Raw genomic sequence first — 27,568 nt, 5'->3', positions numbered from 1 at the left:
TAAACCCATCTCAACCGAAAAGCCTTTTCAACAATGGGGTCTTGACTTCATTGGAGAAATCCATCCCTCTTCCTCAGGCCAGCATAAGTGGATTCTAACTGCCACCGACTATTTCACCAAGTGGATTGAAGCCATTCCATGTAGGCAGGCCAATGACACCACCATTATCCAATTCCTTTAGTGCAATATCCTTTCTATATTTGGCTGCCCTGAGAAGATTATAACTAACAATGCCGCTGCTTTCAAATCCAAAAAGATGATCAATTTTTGCCATAAATTCCATATCACTTTAGGCCATTCCACAGCCTATTACCCTCAAGGTAATGGCTTAGCCGAGTCATATAACAAGAGCCTGATCAGTATTATCAAGAAGACCTTAGAAGAAAACAAGAAGAACTGGCATAGAAAGCTCACAAATGCCCTATGGGCAGACAGATTGTCAACCAAGAAATCCATTGGGATGAGCCCTTATGAGCTATTATATGGCATGGAGGCCAGATTTCCTTCATCACTGGGCATTCCTATTATCAAGCTGCTGCAAGAGATTCAAGCTGAGCCAAATGATATACAAAGGAGGATAAACCAAACAATTCATTTGCAGCAGACAAGAGAGCAAGTCTATGACAGAGATCAAATTATGCAAGAGAAGCTCAAAAGGATGTTTGATAAGAGGACTAAGGCTGAGAATTTCTGTGTTGGCAACAAAGTTCTAAGGTGGGACTCACGAAGAGAAGACAAGGGAAAACATGCAAAATTCGATTTCCTTTGGAGAGGGCCATTTGTTATTTCTGCTGTTCAGGGAAATAACACATATTTCCTCAAATCTGTAGAGGGCAGCACTGCTGAAGAAGGCCCTGTAAATGGCCGTATGTTGAAGCATTATCATGATCCCTTTTGTTGAACATAACGCAGCTTTGTAAATATCTCTTTGTACATTGATATTTGTATATATCAGCACTTTTGTTTTTATTTTGTATAAACAGTCCGATTGTTAGAGGAGCAACAAAAAAGTTTGTGAAGACACAGCCGATGCAAGTCCTCTATTTTTAAGCTCTGTCTCTGCAGTAATCTCAACAAAACAGCAAGAGCAGCGCTGTCATATCACAGTGATTTATGTTAAAGAGAAGTTGTTTGCAGCTTGTAGTCTTCAAGTCAACAGTATCAAAAAGAAAGGAGGATTTTCAGTTTACTTCAGCACCCTTTCAAAGACAAGAAAAGAAGAGCTCCAGTTTTATTCCCTTTTTGTGTTTATTTCACAAGGCAGTGCTCAAGCAAAAGTGTATGCAATATCAAGCACGCAGAAGAAAGCAGGCGATGCTTTATTTTTCATAGTGTTTCAGATAAGGAGGAGTGCTGCATTCAGAAGTTAAAGTTCTAGTCATTCAGCAGTTAGCACAGAAGAAACTTTCAATTAACAGCAACTACAGAGGATCAAGGCATTCTGACCTGCTGTTCTTGGCTTGTCACAAGGAAAAGCCATCCCCAAGTGGAGCCACTGTTAGCCTCCTGCTGCAGCAGGTTAATCATCTTTCATGATCGACATTTTTACATGCCAAATATGTCATACTATGCATGCTGCAATGTTCCATCATTTGCTACAGATGGCCAGAGAAGTATCCATGAGAGTGTGCTAGTCTAAATTCCACTGCTGTGTTCCAGTTTTGATGAGTAATCCATTTTGATCAGTTTTCAAGTATAGGGAGGTCCAAACAACTTAATCTTGGCCTCCCTAGGTTTCAATTTCTTGTTGTAGAATATAGAGAATGAACATCTGTCCAAAGAGCTTAATCTTGGCAGATTTGTAGATAGGTAGAGAAACAAGGGTGCTCAACAGCCTAATCTGAGCCCCTGGATGCAATAAGTGTAGATTTAGATAGGAGGACAGCAAGAAGAAAAGAATGAAAAGCTGGGTATGCTAGTTCAAGTGCACCCAAACCAAAAAGAAGAGAAAATGCTAGGTGAATAGGCCGGGTAGGTAGCTTTGTGGTTGCAGAATCATGACTTGTGATCCATTTCAGATTTTCAAGTGTCATATCTATTCATATCACAAGTTTGAGGCAGTTTTCCATTTGAAGGTCTTCAAGCGAGGCATGTCTAACTTCCCCTTCCTCCTCTGTCCCCAAGTCACTCACTAACTTCCCCTAAAGAGGTCAAGATCTGCTTGATACCTCTTAGATTCATCATTCTCCATATCATTTGCCTTGGTGGAGATCTGCTTCACTCAAGGAATGTTCACACTTCTTCTATCAGTCATTTTCCCCCATTGATAGCCTAAGACATCATTCTTAGTGCTTTTTCTCATCATTATCATATTAACTATTAACTTTACTACGTAGCTCCCTATCTATTTCCCCTTCCCCTACTAAAACTATGTATATAACTCCCCTATATATTTATCCCTCCCCCTGGTTGAAAAATAACCATATATATCCTCGGGAATTGCTAAGTTTATCTGAAACTCACCAAGAACCCTCATTGACCCGTCTAACCATCTTCCAAATGCATAAGGACTCATTCCTTTGCATAGTTTCCCTTCACATGTATAAAAATCATCTCTTTGGCCTTGGTTTGCCTTTATAAGGCATGGAACCCTCTTTGGTCACTAAACCCTCTCAAAACACATCAAATTCCTCCTAAATTCCTTTGGACTCCTTCCAAGGCATGAAAGTTGCCAAAAACCATGCAAAAATCATTAAAAACCTTCTACAAATGAAAGAATCCTCCCTTTTTGGCCATCGAACCCCTTCCGATGCCTTAGAATCCATCCGAAACACCAAAGGCTACCCCTCCGAATTCATTTTTCCTTTGCATTTTGATAAAATGCACGCTCCGATGAGAAAAGGATCTATTTGGTCCCCCTCCGATGCGATATCGCTATCGGGAGGGGGAAGTGGCATATAACAAGCATATTTGGAAACCCTCCGAAGACATTTGCCCTCCCTCCGACGCGATATCGCTGTCGGAGGTCAGGCGATATAATGTGTTAACTCTATGTTGCATTGCTGAAAGCCCGGGCTAGACCCGATTTCAAAAATAATAAAGGGCTTGCAAAGGATTTCGGGTCCGCCATATTTCGGCGATTCTATGTGTGCCGCTCCCCGGTCCCTCCGACTGCCGATCTGCCGACGGATCCAGGACCGTTGGATCGGGCCCCAGATCTGACGGCCCAGATCTTGTCGCGCGGCCCCCCACTTCGCATCGCCCCACATATGGCTCTGACCAGCGGAGTCAAAATATTATAAAGGCGCGGCATAAAGGCATATCGGGTCCGATGGGTTTTGGGTTTTCTATGTGGCAACCCCATGACCCCGCCGATAGCGAATTGCGGACGTAATCTCTGCCGTCCATCGTCCTCCCAGATCAACCGCCATGATTTGTTCGTGGCTCTCCCCATGTCCTACTGACGGAGCTGAAATAAATTAAAGCGCAGCATATAGTATATCGGGTCCGCCAGGTTCATCGCTCATCGGAGGTATTACAGTTTGGGATCCGCCAATTGCCGATTTAGCGCCAGCCGTTGGATCTGCCTTCGCACGATCCAACGGCCACAATTTAATTCAATGAACAGTGTCACTATTGGACCGTTTTTCAATGAAAATTCATGTTTTTATGGCATTCCGCCTGTTTGTAATAAAAGGTCCATTTAAATGTTTTCTGTGCGGCGCCCGCGCGCGCCCAGTCAAAGGAAAAGCATGCATTCTTAAGCCATTTTTGATCGCTCCAAGCCCAGATTTTGCTCCGGACAACGAGCACGACCTAAGCACAATTCTCTTTTTGCAGATCTCTACCATTTTTGCAATATTTCTTCATTTTGGTTGATAGTTTGATCGGCCAGCGCTGAAACTCCTCCAAAGCCTCCAGAAGCCCGCAGACAGCACAACAACAGTCAAATCTTGCCATAAGTGGCCATAAAAGGGTGATTTTGATGCGGCAAAGTGTATCAGTGGTGAGAAAGAGCCCACATTCAGTAAAAGAGTATCAACATTGCGGCAAAGTGTATCAGTTAATGTTTTTTAGTGGAAATCTTTATTTCCAAGGCAGATGAACATTGAAAAGCCTCCATCAAAGTCAAAGAAAGTGGCAAAGGCCATTCAAAGCTCACCAGATCACAGTTAATGCACGTTAAGGCCACCCAAGAGTAGCAAAGCCGAATATAAAGAAGCAAAACAAGTGTTAAAGCACAGTTATGATAAATTGGCCAGCGCAGAGCTCAAAGGACACCATATTTACTCATGTTGAATGCTGCTACCTCCAGCGCAGCTTAGATATTTTGTGCATTTATTTCAGTACATATTAGGTTAGAAGTAGTTATTTCATCAGATCTGTCTAAGATCCGTTTATTGTAGATATTTTGCCTATATAAACCACCTTGAGCATTGTTTAAAGGGTTGGTTTTCGATAACTTCCTCTAGACTTGCATTGTATTTTCTGAGAGTCTCTATAATCAAAGATCGCTGGAATGTTTGGGAGATGAACTGACTATTGTGTTTTAATGTTTGAAGAGTGACTATGGAATCCTAATGCTTCTACATAGCCCAATAAGTGTTTCTTATCTCTGTTTACAGTTTATATGTGTTTATGCCATCATTGTTTCACTATCTAAATAGCAGAAAGAAGAATAGTTCAGAGCTCACTTAGTTGTATTCTGTTCTCAATTTTTGTGATTTATCTATGTTTTTCCTCTGAATTAGTCCTAAATATGAATACTGATTTGCTCATATTTACACTAGTTCTTTCATATATGAATGTTGTTTAGGAATCCTTGATTGCTCCTATATAATGTTCATTCACCTTCCCTCTGTTAGCATAATGAGAGCTACTTAGTTGCCTTTCATTCACTGACCTTCATTCCATCCTTATTCCAGTTTGATATTGTTTTATGTGTAGCTATCCTGCTATGTATTCCTCTGGTGACCAAGAAAACGCAACAGCAAGCCTAATCCACGACTCCATGCCCAATGGTTTGAACCTCTCACACTATGCATCCCAACTCTGTTTGAAAGAACCCTCCATCCCACCAAAATCAAAACAAAACCCAAGAAAATCATAACTAGCCTAAAATCAACCCAAAACAAAGCTAAATTATAAAGAGAGAGCCCTCTCTGATTGCAGGTACGCTAGGACTTGCAGTCCAAAGATTGGTTTGTGGTTACCTCAGCCATATCCTTTAAGGAGCTTTAAGGACAACCTGAGTGATAACATGGGGGACACTTCGCTGAGCGTAGAACTGGACACAAAGTATTACAGACAGGATATTACTGGCCCACGATTTTCAGAGATGCAAAGAAATTTGTCCAAGCCTGTGACAGTGGCCAGCGAGCAGGACGTCCTGGTCAAGCTGACGAGATGCCTCTCAAACCACAGTTAGTCATCGAACCATTCGAGCGATGGGCTCTTGATTTCGTTGGACCCATCAACCCCTCATCAAATCAGAGAACATATATCTTGGTGGCAACAGAATATGTCACCAAGTGGGTTGAAGCAGAAGCATTGCCAAGAGCCACAGAGGATTCTATCATACAATTCCTGTTCCATCTATTTTTACGTTATGGCCTTCCAAGGGAAATAATTACAGACAGAGGACCTTAGCGGCAACACTTAATAATTATCATGTCCAGCACAAAATCACTACTCCATATCACCCACAGGCGAACGGACAAGTAGAAAGCAGCAATAAGGTAATATAATCAATCCTAACAAAAACCATTGCGTCACATAGACGTGATTGGGCTACCCGATTGCCTGAAGCACTCTGGGCCTATAGAACAACATGGAGAAGCACCACTGGTTACTCACCTTATCAATTAGTGTTTGGAAAACAACCCATTTTCCCTATAGAGTTTGAAATCCAAACATTACGAACAACACAGGAAGTTGGCTTAGATCTAACTGAGGCACAGATTAATCGACTACAACAGATCAATGAATTGGACGAAATTAGGCTCTCCGCACTACAAAATACAACATTGATTCAACAGCAGCGAGCTAAATGGCATGATGCCCTCATCAAAAACAAAGTCTTCCATGAGGGAGACTGGGCCCTATTATATGACTCTCGGTTTCAGGACTTCCCTGGGAAACTCCAGACTCGTTGGTTGGGACCATACGAAATCCAGAAGGTACATGACAATGGGACCATCACTTTAATCACCATTGACGGTTCTGGATATACCTTCAAAGTGAATGGCCACCGAGTTCATCTCTATCGTAAACCACTCACTCAGGAATCCTTCTGCCAACAGCTACGCAGAGACATTGATATGGAGATTTTAGGAGAGGAAGAGAAATCTTCCTCACCTGTAATTCATTAAGGAATTCATTTCTTTTCACAATTTGTACATAATTTCTTTTCTTCAAACTTGTTTGTGCACATATAGATTTCAATTTTTTTTGCCGTTCCTGAAACGAATGGCATTTGCATGTTTCTGCTGTTCCTTTTCAAAAGGAACAACACTTTTGATTTTTCTGCTGTTCCTTTTCAAAAGGAACAACACTTTTGATTTTTCTGCTGTTCCTTTTCAAAAGGAACAACACTTTTGATTTTTCTGCTGTTCCTTTTCAAAAGGAACAACACTTTTGATTTTTTTTTGCTGTTCCTCTTCAAAAGGAACAACACTTTTGGTTTTTCTACTGTTCCTTTTCAAAAGGAACAACACTTTTGATTTTTTTTTTTTGTTCCTCTTCAAAAGGAACGACACTTTTGGTTTTTCTGTTGTTCCTTTTTAAAAGGAACAACACTCTTGATTTTTGCTGTTCCTTTTTCAAAGGAATGGCGTTCGCTTGTCTTGCTGTTCCTTTTCTAAAAGGAACATCATTTTGATTTTTGCTGTTCCTTTTTCAAAAGGAACGCCATTGGTGTGTTTTGCTATGCCTTTTTCAAAAGGAACGACATTGCTGTGTTCTGCTGTTCCTTTTTCAAAAAGAACGACATTTGCACTTTTGAAACCTATGCTCCTTTATTGTTCCAGCATACTTTTTTTCTCTTTGTGAAATAGTTTATCCCTCTTGCTGGTCCAAGTTTGAGGATGCTTCTTGCCCCTATTCTTTCAAAGTCTTTTAGAGACAAGCGATGCACTTATGCAATGAATACAAAATCACAACATACTGAAATCAGGCAATTATAAATCGCTATCTTTATAAGGCTATGTATTGGTAAGAGGACAGAAGGAAGGATGTACTTATCTTTTGTTGTCATTGTCTTACTAATTTTGCCCTGATTGGTTATCTTTATCATGCCATTCTTTTTTTAATTCCCTTTGATTTTTGTTCAGGAATAAGAGCAAAGGGTTTATATCCTCCTATTGAGATGATAAGACTTCTTCCACCATTCCTACTCTTAAGGAGTGTTGAACCACCCTTTGTGGATATATAAGGAAAAGTGCTTTATGAAAAAAAAGAGAAAGAGAAAGAAAATGAATTATAAATTGTCAAATGCAGGATAGGGGGTCTCATCAAGAGCCAGCCTACCATGATCATGAGGATGGAAGCGAAGTGGCATTCCCACTATGGCCACCACACCAGGGATATGGTCCAAAAGGTATAGCAAAAAAAAAAAACCTTGGAATAGGAGGTCTCATTACGAGCCGGCCTGCCCACTCTTCGCCCCCTCCTCGTGAATGGCATTATGGCTAACTGGTTACCAAGCCAGCATAATGGCCTACACTTTGACATCACATTCCTTAATATGCACATAAAGGATCATGGTTCCGGGGGTGAAATAAATAGCTCTGCCAAGGTTATGGACACCTGTCGGCAGCAGAGCACTGTTAATGGTATCGAAGTCATATTAATTACACCAATAGGTAGGATACTAATACTCATTTGTTTCTTATATCCTAGGCACTAATCATACATTATTTCCCGACTTATATATCGCATGAACATTTATTACACCAATCATGGCAAAGGAGGTGACAATGACCACTTGAGATTTGGCAAGTACAACAGACGTCCTATCTCCCGGCCTTGCATCATATCAAAACAACCTCTTACGTAATACGCGATCTAACTTTACGCATTGATTTCGGCAATCCGTTGTTTTTCTAAACATGGCATATTTTCATACGCTGTTCCTTTATGACTTGGTCACCGATCGGGTGCTGCTCCTTTCTTTGACGGCTGGGGCAGCCTATCGCATTGTGGGGGGGAGGTTAACCTCATGATTCCCCGGGTTAAAGACGGTTTAACGGCATGACATTTCTATTTTTTTCTATACAAGTTGCTGTTCATAAGTCATTTCTGTTGCATACTCTGTGTTTTTCTAAATCCGACGATTACTACCCTCTCTGTGTTTCAAACAACACAAGCAGTTGCTGTTCCATTGAGAATCCACAGTGAAACCATGGGAGGTAGGGCAATTCGAAGCGAACCATAGGAGTTGACAGTCTCCGCTGCTGCTCGGGAGATCCTGGAAAGAGCAGGATGGCTGACTTATCTCAGTCGCATGCAGGAGTCCAATGAAACAGTGGCGATGGAATTTTTGCAGAACCTGCAGGAGGATCACTCCACGGTGCGGGGGAAGTGGATAGTGGTCATCGACGATATAATTGCAGAAGTCTCGGGATTACCAGCCACCGGACCCGTATGGACATTAAAGAAGGAAAGACTCCAGAAGATCATGGAAATTTTCCAGGACGAAGGCCATAGCTTAACAATTAAAAGGGAAGGGAGTTCTGCCAGCAACGCTAGGAGAACCCTGGACATAATTAGCAAGAACAGTGCAAAGCTACATCACCTGCGAGGGGAGAAAAGACGTGGTAAGGCCACGACACCTTAAAATCTTAGCTATTTTAAAGCAGAAATGCTCTGTAAATCTTCCTGCACTTTTGAATTATTTACTCCATGACGTCGCACGAAGCCTAAAAAAGGCGCAGCATGTAGAGTCAATTGTCGGCCACCATGGATTAATCTGACTAATAGTTAGTCATAGCCTCACCCAGCAGCAAAGCAGCTGGGAAGAATTAATTGCAATAATTGAGGGGAGAGCGACAACACCTTCCCCAAAACGTAAACATACTCTAAGCACACCAGAACGTCCGGAAAAACGCAGAGAATTAAGAAAACAAAAACATGTTGCAAGCACATCCGAATGACCAGAAACACGCCAGGAATCAGCAAAGCGTAAGCATGACACTGATACACCGGAATAGCCAGAGAAACGCAGAAAATCAGTCCGGTTAGCCCGGATAAGAGGAAGGCTGGAAAAACTCCAGGAAAGCACCAGCCAGCCAGTGGTAATTGAGGACGAGCAACCCTCACGACCAGAAATAGAAGAAGAACAAGTCGAAGGAGAAAAGGAAGGAGAGGCCGAGGAGGCTGAGCAATCCGAAGAGGAAAATGATGAAGTAGCTGAGCATCTTGAGGCAGAAGATGGACAATCTAGGCAGGAGGAGGAAATGGGACAGCAGGTAGGTAGCCCACCACAGGACCCAGTGGGAGAAGAGGAATTGGCCGCAATCTTGGCCAATATGGGTGAGTATGGCCAACCTTCCACTCCATCATACCTCCGCGACAAACCCCAGGAAGAAGATGCACCTGAAAAACCACATGCAGAAGAGGCAGAGGAAGGAAATCTGCCTGTTCATGATGAAAAGGAGATAGGAGACACTGAGAGGGAACAATCTGTTCCCACGGCACCAGAGGAAATTCCAGAGGAAGTGAGGATAGAAAGCGAAGCCACGGAACCAGTTAGGGTTCTTACCCCAGAACAACCAGCACAAAACAGTGAAGAAGCACCCCAGGAGAAAGATCCAGGGACTAGTCACGGCCCAGAACGCAGCAAAAAGCCTGCTGTTCCTTCTAATAAAACATTGGAAATTAGAGAATTACGAAAGGAACAACGGAGGTTATTGAGCATAATAGCCCAGCTCCACCAGCAGATCAGGATCCTGAAAGCGAGGCAAAGGACAAGGAAGACCGCCGGGAAGAAAAAGATGACCACTGCAGTAAGAAACCGCAGGATAAAACGACGGAGGACTAAAAATCGCTCTGTTGATCAAAACCCTGCTGAAAATCCAACTGCTGTTTCGAATGAAGCTGAAGGTCCAGCTACTGTTTCGAATGAAGATGAAGGTTCAGCCACTGTTCCAAATGAAGCTGAAGGCCCAGCTGCTGTTCCAAGGGAAGCTGAAGGTCCAGCTGCTGTTCCAAATGATGTTGAGGGACAGACTGCTGTTCCATTCGAAAAGGAACAGCTGCAAGCTGGTATTCGTGTTAAAAAAGAAAAGGACAACAAGGAGATTCAAACAGAGGCACCACCCTCAGGGGTGATAAGGGTTCTGAACTCGAAACAACGCAATAAGAAAGTTCAGGTAAAACTCCCGGCCTCCACTGATGCATGGAAAAGAGATCCAAAGACGAGAACCTTGCACAAGGGATTGAAACAGGCTCAGCAAGAAATGGAGAGGCTTAGAGAGCAAACAGTCCCTTGTGAGAAGTATGAAGAACTCCAACAGCAACTAAGGAATGTCAACCAATCGGAAAGCCAGGCCTTTGAAGGGTGGCAAAAGGAACAGGAGAAATTTGCAAAGGTAACCTGTAGGCTAGATATTGTTATCAAACAGATGGATACCTTGTGTTCTTTATACAATGACGTTTTAGCATGTAGGGCCCCTGCGAAAAACTATGCTATGTTTTTATTGGAACGATACTTACAATTAAAAATAAAGGCTGTTAAAGCAGGCGCCCCGATACAAATTAACACTGTCAATGATTTTATAGATTGTTGTAAACATTATGGGGTGAAGGTCCAGAGATTGCTATGTGAATTTTATTTGCATAACCTCGTGCTAGATCAGGAGACTGAGTTGAACCCTGGCGCTTTTGTTGGGGACATTCAATTGCAAGCATTCATCTCATTTGGGGTTAATCAGATTAAATGGATCAAAGCCTATAACACTTTCCAGAGACAGGAAAATGGCCTAGACTTGTGGGTAAGGGTTGAGCCTAGGGACCCAGTACGGTTATGGAAAGCACATAGAAACCTTATGAGAACTCCCGGTGTCATTGAAACGTTAGGACCCATGCACGAGGCACTCATTCGACAAAGTTTAGAATATTTTCTTTCTATCAATGGCCTCGCCATTGATGCAACCAAATTCTAGTACCGAATCTTTAATCCAAACATCCAGCTCAGGGAGCCATTTAAGTATGAGAATTTTCAATTATGCCAATCGTTTGAACCTCTATGGCGAAAGCATTTTGAGGGCAGGGGCATCCTGGTTAGGATATAGATTCTGTAGTCCAATTATCTGGCACCCTGCACCCGGATATCAAGCCCTATATGAGATGCCTGAGGGTCAAACATACCAGTTATTTGACTACCTAGTCACTCACCATGGTTGTAGGCCTCTGCATGAGATTCCTTCTCCAGCCTATTCTCTCACTGCTTTGCATGTCAACTAAAACATTTTCATGAGGGCATGAAACAGGGTAAGCAGGGGGGTGTGTGGAGTACTAAAAAGGTATGTTTTTAATGATAATTTCAGTGGCTTTTCAGTGGGACTTGTGAATCTTTTACATCATGAATGTGGAAAACAATAGAGAATTGTGATAAAATATGTGGAATTAGTATGCAAGACTTAACCGCTGATAGTTGTCATTCTCTTGTGCAGGAAAGGGTAAAAACGAGGAGCTGCTGTTCCAAAGAAAAAGATAAGAACAGGGTAACTGCTGTCCCTTTGACGAAGGACCGAGTGCAAACGAGGCAAAGCAGGCTGAAGCAAACCGGTCCGGAAAAGGAGGAGAAGGCACCAGCTCGGCGGAGGAGAAAAGAAGTGATTAAGGATTAACAGTTTGGCGAATCCCTCAGGATCTTTGATCCTAAGGGATCGCTGCTTTATTTATCTTATCGCTTAGACATCTCCGCCGTTACCCTTATATAAAGGGACGACACTGTTAGTCTAGGGGGATGCTTTTATGTAACTTCTTGTTAAAGATTGAACTTTGATCATCGAGTCTCGTTGAACTTGGCTCATTGTACTTTCTGTTTTATGCATTAATATAAACTTGGTGATTATCTTATCTCTGCGTTTGGATTAACTTAAAGCAGTGTACCCTTGAGGCTAAGGGCCCGGCTCCGGAGGACACTTGCTTCTGTATCACTATGATTTGATTTCTGCGTGGTTTGCTTATCGTCACTAGTTGGTAATCTGATATGCTTTATAAGTTACATCACATGCTCTGTTAAGATTTGTTCATTAATATTCTTTCTATTGACTCTGCATTATATTATCAATACTTTCAGAGTGGATTCAATATTATTAGACTTGATTGAACATTGTTATCATTGTGTTACGGAGCTTCTACGCTGAGTCCGTTAAGGAAATTATTTGAAAGGTGTGTTCTTTATGATTCAAAATTCATGCTGTTCCATTTTGAAACACAGTTGTAATTCCTGTTGATGATTGGTGTTAAATCAGATTACTTCTTCAGAGTGTTATGTGTGTATGATTTTCACATGCTGTTCCATAATTAGTAATTAATGTTGTTCCATTAGTTGGTTGCGTGATTTGCTTGGAGAATGAAATATTGGAGTTTTGGATTACAATGAGTGCGTTTGAGTTGATAGGATAAAGTTTGATTATTGCTCGCGAGGTTTAGTTATAGCGATTGCTGTTCCATTTCAGAATTGTTGTTCCATTTAAGCATTGATGTTCCATTCTAGATTTGCTGTTCAATTTCCTATTTGCCGTTCCATTTTTTATCTGCCGTTTCATTTACTCGCATTTGGTGTGAGAGATGATCTGTGGCTGTAGTGAGCCTCGGCATTTACTGCCTCGCTCCCAGACCCGTGGTCCATGCTCTAGTTTCCTTTTCATCAGTTTCCAAAGGGATGGGCTATTGCTGTCGAACCCTTGACTGATGAAGTTGCCTAGATTTAAGAGCGTGTGCTTTAGTCATTTGAAGTAACTTAGTCATAGACAAGCATCAGTTTACTCTCGTATTTTTGTAGGACGCTGTACTACTAGCATTACTCTGACAAATAGCCTCAGATTGAGTCACTGTTTGAAATAACCAAACGCTCCCGGATTGACATATTAATGTGAGGTAATTAGAGGTGAAAGAGACCCTTTTTATAGCTCTACACTTGTGACTCTTCTTCCAGTAGGTTTTCTTTCTATGTCCTATCTTCCCATAGTAGTGAAATATCTTCTTATTTCGATCGGTTTATTTCAACCCATCACCCTTCTATTTACATTTTTTATTGAGGAATTCTTGCCCGCTTCATCTCTCCTTATTCGAACTTCTCCTTCCCTTGAGCAAGTGCACCTTGTTCTTGTCATAAAAATTTCCTTCATTAATTAACCTCTATTGGTCCTTGATCAACATATTGCAACGAGTGTCAAAGGTGTATTCCTTTTGCTCTTCCTTACATGATCTCCAAATGGCGTAGAATGACAAAAAAAACACATCATAAGTTGTTCTAACAGTCATAAGGACCAATTCAATGAACTATCCATCTTTCTTTGGAAAATTATTCCCACATCCTCCCAACTTCAACTGCATCTCCTTGACATAGCTAAATAGTGCTCAATCATTTCAAATGGATGGGTAAGAGAGATCAATTCTTTCTCTTACTACCTGACCTAAATTTCTTTGACTTTGCCAAACAATGTCTTCAACTTATTCTAGGACTCATGAGGGCAACCAATCCTACTCATATGAAAACAAATTTCTTAAGAAATATAGGTTGTAATGGCCCTAATGGCCTTGTATTTTTTTTTTCCATAGGTGACAAACTTCATTTGGTCATCCTTCATATTTGGAATGGTGGTATTTGTATATTGTCATAGCCCTTTTCTCTTTCGTAGGGTTTCCTTATCTGGTGCCCAAAAAGAACAATTCTATCCATTCAAAAATAATAGATCAATATTGGAAGCTATATTCAAAATTTAATAGATAGAAACTATTCAAAAGGTTCCAATCAACAAATAAATCAACCTAGAGTCTATCAATACAAGTTCTAAATCAACATGATTTGAAGACAATAGGACTAGATCAAAACCAATAGCTCAGATTCCATGTTGGGAAATGAATATGAAATAAGAACAAATTTTAGAATCTAAAATAAATAAATATAAGAGTAATCATGCTCCAAAATTATGGGTGGTGTCTAAGGACATTGTTACAAAACTCAATCATAGTGCATTGTGATCGTAACATCACAATGCATGACATTGCGATAATTAATCACCATAAGATTTATATGATTCATTATTTTTATTCGACCCCTAAGGTCCTTTATTATAGTGTTTGAATCTAACCAATTTCCTTGAATTGCAAAAGATTTATTCCATATATGAGCATCGACAATTCCAACCATTTTCATGAAATTGTCTCTATTTCATCGGCTGATTGATTATTCTAGTCAATCGCCCAAGTTGAATTGAGAATTTAGTCAATATAAAATATTTATTAAATCATATTGTCAATTAATCTATTGGTCAAAAACTCAAATGTATTCAACCCCTTGACTTATTATCTCTTTTTAATCGATCCTTTGTTGTTTGATCCTGCAACTAACTATCTTCACAGGTTGTGTAAGTGTGATAAACCAATAATACCTTAGGTTCCAACACTAACTATAAAGGATATCAATACTTTTTTGTTTGAGTTTTCTATTGTGTAAAATACATATGACTATACTTCATATGAGTAGAAGCTCAAGCTCTTCCCTTCTACATTGAAGGACTCAACTTTTAGATGGTTCATGGTTTTAGAAGGTGAAGAAATTACTAGTTGGGATCAAATGAAGCAAACTTTTAGCAATAAGCATAAACATTATTACATAGCAATGGACACAAAATATGAGATATTATAAATGACCCAAGGGAAGAATGAATCCTTCGAAGAAAGAGAAAGTATTTCAATTTATCTACAAGAGAACACATTGTTGAAATTGTAGCAAGAAAAGGCTTCATTTGACTTGTGCCTTATTCAAATGGAGAAATTTCGATTTTCCACACCAACAGGATGACTTGGATTGCAGTTAGCTAGAGTGGCATGGCCTTATCTACTTGTTAAGTCAGTAAATTTGAGTTTGTGGTTTAGACGTAGTGTTTTGCATGAGTTGATTGCTAATATCTAGCAATCTAGTTTAGTTATTGTTAGTTTAACTTAGTTAACCGAGCTCTATTCATTAGTTGAGTCAATTGAAGGTCAGTTTAGTAGTTATGACTATTGTTAACCAACTTCTCTCTCAATAACTAGTCAATCAACCGTTGGCATTGATGTGAGTTGTAGTGTTGTAGATGTGTTATTGGATGGCATTGATGTCAACTTGGTTGCTTAGGTTGCAAGCGAGTTGGTTATGCATGTGTATGTGTGGTTGTAGATGGTTGAGGTGTAGATGATCCTTCGCATGTCTAGTAGATTGCACTATCTTGGAGGCCTTCCCATGATGATGATAACCTTGATCATGTTACTGCATACACATGTTGGTGGCTTCTTCAGGAGTTAGAGTTGAGGAGCCTTGTTGAATAGGTCTCCATGTCCCAGTTAGGTCCACATGTTGTCAATGTTATATTTTGGGCTTGGAGAGGATCAACATGTGTCAGTGGATGCTTGAGATAGTTTTACAGGTGCTGGAGGATGTATGACATGTTTCAAAGCTGCATACTAATGAAAAAGTGTTTTTGGAGAATTTTGATGGCCCAGATGTTTAGTATGGTTGTTGGTTGGCATCCTAGTCAAACTAGTTTGACTGATGATGATGATAGTGATGTGGAAGTGACTTCGCGAAGTATTTCATAGCTTCTAGTGACTTCCAAAGGTCCTAGATATGCTTGTCAAACTCTGGAAGAGGGTGGAGTGGTTTCTGAGCTAAGGAAATATGTTTTCCCTCATCCTCTGCCCTAGTTACATGGATGCTAAGTCATGGGAGTGACTGAAAATATCTAGTTGTTGGAAGGCAGGCCTATGAGAGCGACTGAGGAGTTCAAGTCGCATGGATCCTATGTTGTGGGAGAGACCGAGGTTTTTCACGAGAATTTCTTTGCATTCCTCACGCTAATGAGCTAATTTTGACATTATGGCGACATTCTTGTTCGAAAATTTTTGGTTTATGGTCGGAAAAGTTCGTGGGGCCTGTAGAAGTTGATCAAGTTTGAATATATCAAAGGGCTAGTGGTGTTGGTGGTTGATTTGGTAAAAAATCCTATATCAACCAAATTTGAAGCATGTGAAAAGGATAATTGAGTGATCCATAACATGTAGCACTTACCAAATTACTCAACATAGAAAAATGATAAATAGAGAAATGATTTGAGTCTATTTGTTTGGCTGTTGTAAGAGTGTGAGAGCATTCTATTGTGGGGGAATTGTGAGTGAGTAGAAATTTTTGAAGCTACTCACATTGTATTGCAGAGAGTGTGTATGCAAAATTCAGATTTTATGTGTTGCGGAGTGGATAATAATTGGGACCTTGTGGTGTGCTTGAGAACAATGTTTTGGTGTGAGTAGAAGAAAAGAAAAATCCATCTCTGGGAAAAGTTTTTGTTTTAGATTTTATGTGCAGAACGATGGATTTTTTGGCTTACTCATGTTGAGCGAATTGAGAACCCAATGTGAAATATTATGAAAAATGGTTCACATGGAGGAAGTGAAGGCGCGGAGGCTTCAGTATAGACAATGATTTGGTGAATTCAGTAGTAGGAAGAGTTTTCTCCATCCAATAGGAGTTGGATATTCCAATGGTAGTTGGGCAAGGATTGTTGGCTGTGGGAGCTTCCAGTGAATATATTTCCATAGATCCGTGAGAGAAACATATTTCTGAATTGATAGATGCCAACATAATGTAGAGGAAGTCAAGTCTTTTGGCTTATGGGTGTAAGCTAATCCATTTACAATTTGTTCAACAAAATAATAAAAGAATTGAGTAGTGTAGCAACAACAGGATGATATTATCTCGAAAGGGTTTCCACCAGAAATACTTGTGTTTGTATGTGAGCATGCTTTTGTTTATATTTGTCATGGTTATTATGTTTTGAGTTTATTGCTGCATATATGTTTTGATGATATAATGTTGTGAATATGCATGTATGGTTGAAACTGTGGAAAAATATTTAAATTAGTATAAATGCCATCACTATTGATTCACCCCCCCAAGTAGTGATCATTGTTTCCAACAATTGGTATCAGAGCAGGTTCTCTTTAGTGAAGCTTGACTACTTGGAGAGTAGTTTGTGGATCGTGATCAAAAGAAAGAGGAGGATGTCTCAAAAGGGAAATAATTTGAAGAAGGAAGAAAATCAATCCATTGCAATAGAAGCAACAAATTACAAAATCTTAGCCAAATTAGATGTGTCATGAGGTAATATTTTGAAGAAATTTCTGAATTATGATTTTGATGATTTTGTTGATCCACTTAGTAAAGATAAGAAGTGTTGCAGTGGCTACAACCACCCTCCAAAATTTTTCCTTAGCCTGTTTTGAAGCCTCCCTACCATCCTTACACAACAGCTTGCCTTGCTTCATCGAGTTCTCAAGCTTCAGTGTCTTTCTTGCTCAATGGCAGCCTGTCGATCACAGTTTGATCTTTTCCCTTCACAGGCTGCTCACCCGGACTTGGTCCAGCTACAGGTTGAGCAGCTTCCCAGTGAAATTTGTGCATTTCTGGAGGGAAACCAGCCTTTCCCTCCAGGAATTGTGTAATTCCCTCTGACAACCTGCTGGGCTCCAGGATTGCACAATCCTGCCAGCCAACCCTCCCAGCAAGAATTGCATAATTTTTCCCATCAACATGTAGTTCAGCCCAGGATTTGCACAAATCTGGGCAGCAGTCAATTGTTGGGCCCAGAAATTGTGCAATCCCCTTGGGCAGTCAGCCTAGCTTACAGTTAGGAATGCACATTTTTCCCAAGAAGTTGAGCACTGGCATGCATGGACAGTCCGGTTGACCAGTTCCACCCAGGACAGAAGAAACTTGACTTGCATGCATGCATGACTTGATCTTCCTAGAATAGAAAGAGGCAACATGCAAAAAGCATCCCATGATTCAGGGAGTTATTTTTGGTAGCCGGGGGGCTACATGCAAAGTTGTTTTAGAGGTTTCCCTCCAAGTGTCACTTTTTCCTAGATTTGTGGCATGCACGTCTTGAGACCAAACTTAGTTATTCGACACATCAGAGCTCATTCATTCACAACGATCTTGGATTTCTGACATCCCATAGCACATCCAGGACTCTTCGACACATCCGACTCAGCTATTCACGGGTAAGTGGCCTCAACTTCTCTTTTTGAACATTTCTATCACTTTTTGTGTATTCGCTTGTGTGAGTGCTGTTTGCTTGATTTCTTTGAATTCCAACTATTGTTTACATATATTCTAGCTTGTCCTAGCTCTGTTTCAATTTCTGTTGCTATCTCATTGCTGTTGCATGCATGAAACTATTTTGCACGGACGTTCGCCCAACCAACAAATTGCCTCACCCACATGGATGTTGATCTATTTGCTCAATCCCCCATTCATTTTTTTCATGAACTCTTTATCACTTCTGCTATCACTTAGTGTCACCATGTATTTCATCGACTTACTTGATTTCAGTTGCCCGTCATCGAGATGGGCTAACCTTGGCCTGGTCTTTGTCTTCACCAAGGCTACATTGTGCAATATGGATAAGGAAGGCTCACCTTCCCCTCAATATTTGTGCATTCTGGCGCATCACTGACCTCCTAGACTGAATTGTGTATTTCTAGAGGTCAGTGGCTACTTGGCCCAAAAATTTGCGCAAATCTGTCCCTCAGCCAACAGTCTTTCCCAGCTGGAATTGTGCATTTTGCAATCCCAATAGCCAACTGCCCAACTGGATTGCGCATTTTGCAGTTCATGCAGTTAGTTAGTCTCCCAGCAGCCTGGACTATGCCTTATGCAGTCTTGGCAGTCGGTCTCCCAACCTCTCGGCCGAAATTGCGCAACCTTCATGATCATTCACCCAAGGTATGTTGCAAGTCAATTCTCATGTTCATTTTGGTTTTAAACTGACAAATTGCTTGCTATGAGTGTTTCCATGTCTCCAGGTATCACGAGTGTTCATCTGCCTCTCAGCAGTACAGGTACAATGGTTTCCAAGAGAGTAGAGATGAAGACATCGTTCAGAGCACGCTTGGGGATGCAGTCGATCAAGTGTCCATGGGCTTACCTACTCACGAAGACATAAAGTTTTTCGTGGACCGGGACATCAAGAAACAACATCACAGCGAGCAACATCATGAACAATAGTTAAAGACATCATACCAAATGCAGTGAACATAGTGAATGCAAGAGGAAGGTTGTTGAGAACATAGAGGCAGAGCAAAGTTGTAAGATCAAGCAGATCCACTGATAACAAAAGCAACTTTGGAGACTCAGGCTATGAAGTGATGGCACGACATGAAGATCGCGGAAAGGAAAAAGATGGAACAAAGAAGGAGTTGCATGTGCCAAAGCAACAACTTAGGAAGAACATGAAGCTGCACAGGCAGACTAATGAGTTGCAGCAGGAACATGAACAACAGTGGCCGCAACATGCACTCATAGATGAAATTGCGCCAGTACAAGTTAAGGATCCATCCCAGTAGCTGACACAAAGAAAACATGGTGAACAGTGTTGTTGATCGCATGCAAAGGATCCAGTAGCATGCATGTCGTCGAGCACACGCATACAATCCAACCCATTCAACACACTCACCAAGGCAAAGACAAGAAGCAAGTTCATCTGGGGCTGAACATGCACTTCGACAAGTTGATGCGCATGACCACCAACACACACTTGAAGATCAGCACGGACACTATGCATCAGTGTGTTTCTAGTTCAATCGTACCCAAGAAGACCATGCGCATGTTAGCAGACGAGTTGGATGAAGGGGACGAACCAATGCACTAGTTGCAACGAAGGCAAGAGTTTGCTTCAACAAGATGTCACCATGGGGTGCATGCACACCATCATGGACGACCAAGATTGGCATCAGCTCACCAGCTTCACCATCACAAGCATGTCAAAGAGTTTGTCTCACCACAGTGGACCGAGTGTCAGTGATGTCTTGCAAGGCTTTCTCAAGCCATGATGTCTCACATGAGTACATGTACATTGTAATGTTGAGTCATGTCAAGTGTAAGTCGAGTGTCAACAGTTGGATGTAACAATCATAGAGTAGGTGAAGAGTCATGAGGGTAGTTGAAATGTCACAAAGGGGAATGTCAAGGGTCACCCGACCCTTTGCTATAAATAGTCCCTCATAACTCATTGTATAGGCTTTCGGTCAGCCAAGCTTCTACAAAGACTATCTTGAATAATACTTGGACAATATTGTAATGTGCCTTGGCTTCTCCACTGCACGGAGCTAGTACATCCCTTTGGAGGAGCAGGTGGATGTGGCTATAACGTTTTACTGATAGGGCTAGCAGGTTTACATGGTGTATTGTATGATTGTGACTTACATTTCTTTATATAATAAAAGCCAACACATTTTAATGCATATGTTGTTATTATAGTTGGACTTCTCCAATTTCCTTAATGATATATGTTGTTTAACTTGTGTACTTGTGTATGAATTGATTCACATGCAATTATATGAATCTTGTTGTTAATGTGTTGCATATGTTGTTAATACTGTCACCGCCCGTGTTGACTGCTCTGCCAGACACCAGACAGACCTTTCTCTGAACCTTGTTATATCAACCATCACAATCATCTCGGACTGATCCATGAGTGTTGTTCATGTTATATTACCTTGTATGTTGGGTCTGTCGCATCCGTGTCAACTGCTCTACCAGAATCTGTGCATGTCCTTTGTGTGGTGTGTTCCTAGCAAAGTTGGACTGATCCCTTTCAACCTGGAACTCACCTTCACCTTCCTCCCCCTTTTTGAAGTGTTGGAACCTCTCATATTCATTCTGTGACTCACTGCATCAGCCACAACCTTGTTAATGAAAAAGTTATCTTACTTTCCTCTGTGCGACATCGCAGTCAAGGAATTACCTTACGACCCACTACTGGGACTCCTACACCAAACAGTTTGAGGTCTAATTGGGACTTCTTACCAGGGAGATCCCCTTGACATGTTGGCGGGTCCAACACTGTCAACATTTCTGGTGCTAGAAGGAGGGCTTGATGACAAGCAGTGTCCTCTCATCCAGTTTTGAACCTCTGCATATCTTTCATGGAGTCTTGCATTCTTCTTCCCCCAAGGTGTTTTTTGAATTGTGAAGATGTCTCCATCTCAGGGAAGCTTTTCAATCTCTTGTCCACTCACACGTATTATGGTGAAGGTGAAGTGACCTATCGTGAGCACTTACATAACTTGTTTTCCATGATTTATAAGGAATATGAGTTAACTGATGAACATGCCAGTATGTTGCTTGCATTCACACTTCACGAATCCCCATTTCATTGGGTGCTCAGCCTACTGGCCGACACCGTGCACTCATGTCAATACTTCTGTGATCTTATTGAAGACACATTCCATCATTTTGATCCAGAACATCTTGACAGGAAACTGTTACAGCAACAGAGGGCTCCGCATGAATCTGTTATTGATTTTTGGCATTGCTTTCGTGACTTACAGTTTCAAGCTCCAAAGAACTAGATGAAGTTCGCTTATCTCTGGGACTGGTTTGAGTACTGTATTAAGAAATCTACCCGTCCCAAGAGGAAGCTTGATGTCAAGCCTCGCTCAACCTTCTTCGTTGATGGAACTGCGCAATCCCATGTGGGAGCAGGCACTATCCCAACGGACTATCTTCCTCCCTTTCATTCAACAGTTCCACCATCGCCCAATGATGCTGAGGATCATGTTTGCACATCTATTTACCCTTGACACCCCCCCAACATCACTCCACTTAATTTTCACGCAGAGTTGGTTGTGAGTCCTTCGATTTCCCATATGCATTCTTTCTTTCGATCTCCATCTTCGCACTCAAGTGTTCCTCCGGATCATGTTGTCTTGTGTTCGTCCATTCAGGACTCTTCACTTGTTGTGAACGAGGAACAACCCACTGATGGAGTTATTATTTCACAACCAACATGTATTGTCATTCATGAAGAGTATGAGTGGGAGCTTGAACATCAACACTCGGTGAAGGATGACTCCCTTCCATCCGAGTCCCCTCCGTTCTTTCCTAGCTTCTTTGGTGAATCTTCCATCCATGATTTTTTATGTGTGTCTTCATCTACGGATGCACCCATTGTTGATCACTCACAGGACTCACCGGATGTTAGTCCATCATTTGACAACGGAGACGATAAGTTATTCATTGAAGATCCACTTAATCCTTCATATGTCTTTTCCGAAAACACAAAGGATGAGTTCGTTTGCTTTCCATCTACCCCTCTGTTTGATTCATTTGATCATGAGGATGCTCAAGAATTCAATGATTTTTCTAATCGTGGTGGTTGTGATCCATTTACTTCCATTTTTTATCACGATCATGAATCTATCACAGTTGATCTTTCGAAGCCCCCGGTTTATGACGATCTAACTAATGACGAAGTTGAGACACCCAAGACCGTCGAGGCACTTCAACCCGAGCTGATGGTTATGTCAGGCCCTTGCTCTCTTGGGGTCAGTCTCACTTCCGATCATGAAGTTGTTTAGTCACCCAAGGCTCCTCATCACTCGTCTGTATGCATTGAAGATTCATCTCACACACAGATCACACCCCCTCCACTCAAACTTCACGATCCCATTACTCATGTATTGGAGGAGTCTTACATTGCAAGCACTCATTTGCGATGCAAGTTATCTTTTTTTCTTTCGTTTGCTTGCATGTCTCAGTCAATAGTGTGCTTTTGCTTCAAAGTTTCATGTAGTGTCACAAAACACCATGATAAGTCCACAGATTGTTCGTCATGCACATGCACTCACTTATGTCCTGTGGGCACTTTGAAACACGAAGTGTGGCTATCTTCACTATCATATCCTTCTTTTATGCTGGTTCGCACAACTGGGTTACTCACGAACCAAGCCTTCACTCACATGGGTCGACCAATGCACCGGTGGCTGCATTGGAAGTATCACTTCACGTGATCAGGCCCATGCACCGTTAGTGTAGGAGTAGGAGTAGTGTTTGCTTTTAGTTGTTTGCTTACATGATTTGTTTGCTTGTTTGATTACATGCTTTGTTTGCTTGTTTGTTTTTTTGATTGTTTGTTTACTTGTTTCACTTTCATTTTCACTTCTACTCTTGCTTTGCTTTGTTGTTTGTTTCATTCGTTCATAGGTTAGTTTGCATGAAACCATGTGTGACTCATGAAACGAGCTGGGTAAAGTACACGTGGGATTGTACAACTATTACTACTTGGTTATCTGACATCTTTCCTCTATATGATGAGATTGTTACTCTTAAGTCCATGATACGTCGAAGGAAAATACGTATTGTTCAAAGTGAACCTTGGTGAAAACACAATGCTTGCACGCTAACTAGTGTCACCTTCTCTAGTCAATTGTTTTTGGGTTAACCCTTGTTAGCTCAGTCAAGTAGAGTAAGGTGAGGGGGAAAACCTTAACAAGCACGTCAGAGATACAATAAACTACTTCTCTACTGGAACAACCTCCTCTGCTCTCAATAATTTAGGATCCCTCTTCTACCTCTGAAATGAATAAGTTCTATGCATAGTGAAAATGAAAAATAAAAAAAATGAAAAGTCAAAAAATTCAAAATGAAAAATGAATAAGGCGAAAGAAGAGAAAGGCTTCCTGCGTAGGGAGGTGATGCAAGTAACTCCGCCAGGGTACTAACTAGGCTCGCTGGCATCAGATCCATGCTTGTGTTCCTATGTGACTCCACTGGGGTATTGTCCAGACCTGCTGGAAGTGGAGCAACACCAGAGATGAAACTGACTCTGACGACTATACATCTTGTGCACCTATATACCCCTCAACCCTAATCGAAACAAATGTGTTTCCTTGGCTTGGAATGTGTGTCAATCAACCAAGGGCTTGGCAGATGCTACAAATTACAATCAAGTTAGTGTGAAACCAAGATGAGCTAAGAACTGAACAATACTTCTGGAGGTGTTAGACTTTCTTTTCACGAACAAGGTCTATACAGAGAGCTGGAGTTCTACCAGTGTATCACCAAGTGTTGTAGTGGCTACAACTACCCTCCAAAATTTTTCCTTAGCCTATTTTGGAGTCTCCCTACCAACCTTACACAAAAACTTGCCTTGCTTCATTGAGTCCTCAAGCTTCAGTGTCTTTCTTGCTCAAAGGCAGCCTGTCGATCACAGTTTGATCTTTTCCCTTCACAGGCTGCTCACCCAGACTTGGTCCAGTTGCAGGCTGAGCATCTTCCCAGTGAAATTTGCACATTTTTGGAGGGAAACTAGCCTTTCCCTCTAGGAATTACATAATTCCCTTTGATAGCCTGTTGGGTTCTAGGATTGTGCAATCCTACCGGCCAACCCTCCCAGAGGAATTGCACAATTTTTCCCATCAATAGGCAGTTCAACCCAGGATTTGTGCAAATTTGGGCAACAGTCAGCTGTTGGGCCCAAAAATTGCACAATCCCCTTGGGTAGTCATCCCAGCTTACAGTCGGGAATGCGCATTTTTCCCAAACAGTTGACCAGTTCCACCCAGGAGTGAGGAAACTTGACTTGCATGCATGCATTACTTGATCTTCCCAAAATAGCAAGAGGCAACATGAAAAAGGAATCCCATGATTTAGGGAGATATTTTTGGTAGCCTAGGGTTACATGAAAAGTTGTTTTAGAAGTTTCCCTCCAAGTGTCGCTTTTTCCTAGATTTGTGGCATGTGCGTCTTGAGACCAAACTTAGTTATTCGATGCATTAGATCTCATTCATTCACATTGATCTTGGAGCTCTGACATCCCACATCACATCCATGACTCTTCGAAACATCCAGCTCAGCTAATCATGGGTAAGTGGCCTCAACTTGTCTTTTTCAACATTTTTGTCGCTTTTTGTGTATTCATTTATGTGGGTGTTGTTTTCTTGATTTCTTTGATGCCTGCATTCGTTTACATATATTCTAGCTTGTCCTAGATCTGTTTCAATTTCCATTGCTATCTCACTACTTTCGCATGCATGAAACTGTTTTGCACGGACATTCACCCAACCGGCGAACTGCGTCACCCACATGCATGTTGATCTATTTTATCAATCCTCCATTCATGTTTTTCATGCACTGTTTATCACTTCTGCTATCACTTAGTTTTTCCATGCATTTCTTCGACTTACTTGCTTTCAGTTGCTCTTAGGCAAGACAAGCCAACCTTGGCCCAGTCTTTGCCTTCACCAAGGCTGCATTGCGCAATCTGGATAAGGAAGGATCACCTTCCCCTCCATATTTGTGCATTCTGGCCCTAGCACTGGCCTCCTAGACTGAATTGCACATTTCTGGAGGTCAGTGGTTGCTTGGCCCAAAAATTTGTGCAAATCTGTCCCTGGGCCAACAGTCTTTCCCAGCTAGAATCGCGTATCATGCAATCCCAGCAGCTAACTGCCTAACTGGATTGCACATTTTGCAGTTCCAATAGTCAGTTAGTCTCCTAGCAACCTAGACTGTGCCTTGTGAAGTCTTGGCAATCGGTCTCCCGACCTCCCGACCGAAATTGCGCAACCTTCATGATCATTCACCCAAGGTATGTTTCAAGTCAATTCTCATGTTCATTTTGGTTTTTGACTAACAAATTTCTTGCTATGAGTGTTTCCATGTCTCTAGGTATCACAGATGTTCATTTGCCTCTCAGCAGTACAGGTACAATGGTTTCCAAGAGAGAAGAGACAAAGACACAGTTTAAAGCATGCTTGGGGATGCAGTCGATCAAGTGTCCATGGGCTTACCTACTCACGAAGACATCAAGTTGTTCGTGGACCAGGACATCAAGCAGTAGAATCATAGCGAGCAACATCATGGACAGTAGCTGAAGGAAACATACTGAATGCAGCGAACACAACGAATGTAAGATGAAGGTTATTGACAACATAGAGGCAAAGAAAAGTTACACGATCAAGCAGATCGATTGATAATGAAAGCAACTTTGGAGACTCAGGCTATGAAGTGACGACACGACATGAAGATCACCCCAAGGAATAAGATGGAACAAATAAGGAGTTGCATGTGCCGAAGTAGCAACTCAGGAAGAACATGACGCTGCACAGACAAACCAATGAGTTGCATCAAGAACATGAATAGTAGTGGGCGCAATGTGCACTCACGGATGAAACTACGCCAGTACAAGTTAAGGATCCATCCCAGCAGCTGACACAGAGCAAACATGGTGAGAAATGTTGTTGATCGCATCCAAAGGATCAAGTAGCATGCATGTCGTTGAATGCACGCATGCAATCCAACCCATTCAACACACTCACCAAGGAGAAGATAAGAAGCAAGTCCAACTAGGGCTGAACGTGCACTTCGCCAAGTTGATGCGCATGACCACCAACACACACTTGAAGATAAAAAAAAACACTATGCATCAGTGTGTTTCTGCTTCAATCGTACCCAAGAAGACCATGCGCATGTTAGCAGATGAGTTGGATGAAGGGGCTGAACCAATGCACCAGTTGCAATGGAGGCAAGAGTTCACTTCATAAAGATGTCACCATGAGGTGCATGCACACCATCACGGACGACCAAGCTTGGCATCGGCTCACCAACTTCACCATCACAAGCATTTCAAAGAGGTGGTCTCACCACAGCGGACCGAGTGTCAGTGATGTCTTGCAAGGCTTGCTCAAGCCATGATATCTCACATGAGTACATGTGCATTGTAATGTTGAGTCATTTCAAGTGTAAGTCGAGTGCCAACAGTTGGATGTAACAATCATAGAGTAGGTGAAGAGTCATGAGGGTAGTTGAACTGTCACAAAGGGGAATGTCATGGGTAACCCCATCCTTTGCTATAAATAGTCCCTCATAACTCATTGTATAGGATTTTGGTCACCCAAGCTTCTACAGAGACTATCTTGAAGAAGACTTGGACAATATTGTAATGCGCCTTGGCTTCTCCACTACATGGAGTTAGTACATCTCTTTGGAGGAGCAGGGGGATGTGGCTGTAATGTTCTACTTATAGGGCTAGCAGGTTTACATGGTGTATTGTATGATTGTGACTTACACTTCTTTATATAATAAAATCCAACACATTTTCATGCATATGTTGTTATTGTAATTGGACTACTCCAGTTTCCTTAATGATATATGTTGTTTACTTGTGTATGAACTAATTCACATGCAATTATATGAATCTTGTTGTTAATGTGTTGCATATGTTGTTAATGTTGTCACTGTCCATGTCAACTTCTCTGCCGGACACCAGACAGACCTTTATCTGAACCTTGTTATATAAACTGTCACACTCGTCTCGGACTGATTCATGAGTGTTGTTCAGGTTATCTTACCTTGTATGTTGGGACTGCTGCATCCGTGTCGACTGCTCTACCGAAAGTTGTGCAAGTCCTTTGTGTGGTGTGTTCCTAGCAGAGTTGGGACTGATTGCTTTCAACCTGGAACTCACCTTCACCTTCCTCCCCCTTTTTGAAGTGTTGGAGCCTCTCATACTCATTCCATGACTCTCTGCATCAGTCACACCCTTGCTACTGACAGAGTTATCTTACTTGCCTC

Source organism: Pinus tabuliformis, chromosome X, assembly GCF_031772625.1.
Source record: "Pinus tabuliformis cultivar Carrire ecotype Pingquan chromosome X, CPIR1, whole genome shotgun sequence".
NCBI lineage: Eukaryota > Viridiplantae > Streptophyta > Pinopsida > Pinales > Pinaceae > Pinus > Pinus tabuliformis.
This window is presented reverse-complemented; position numbering follows the sequence as displayed.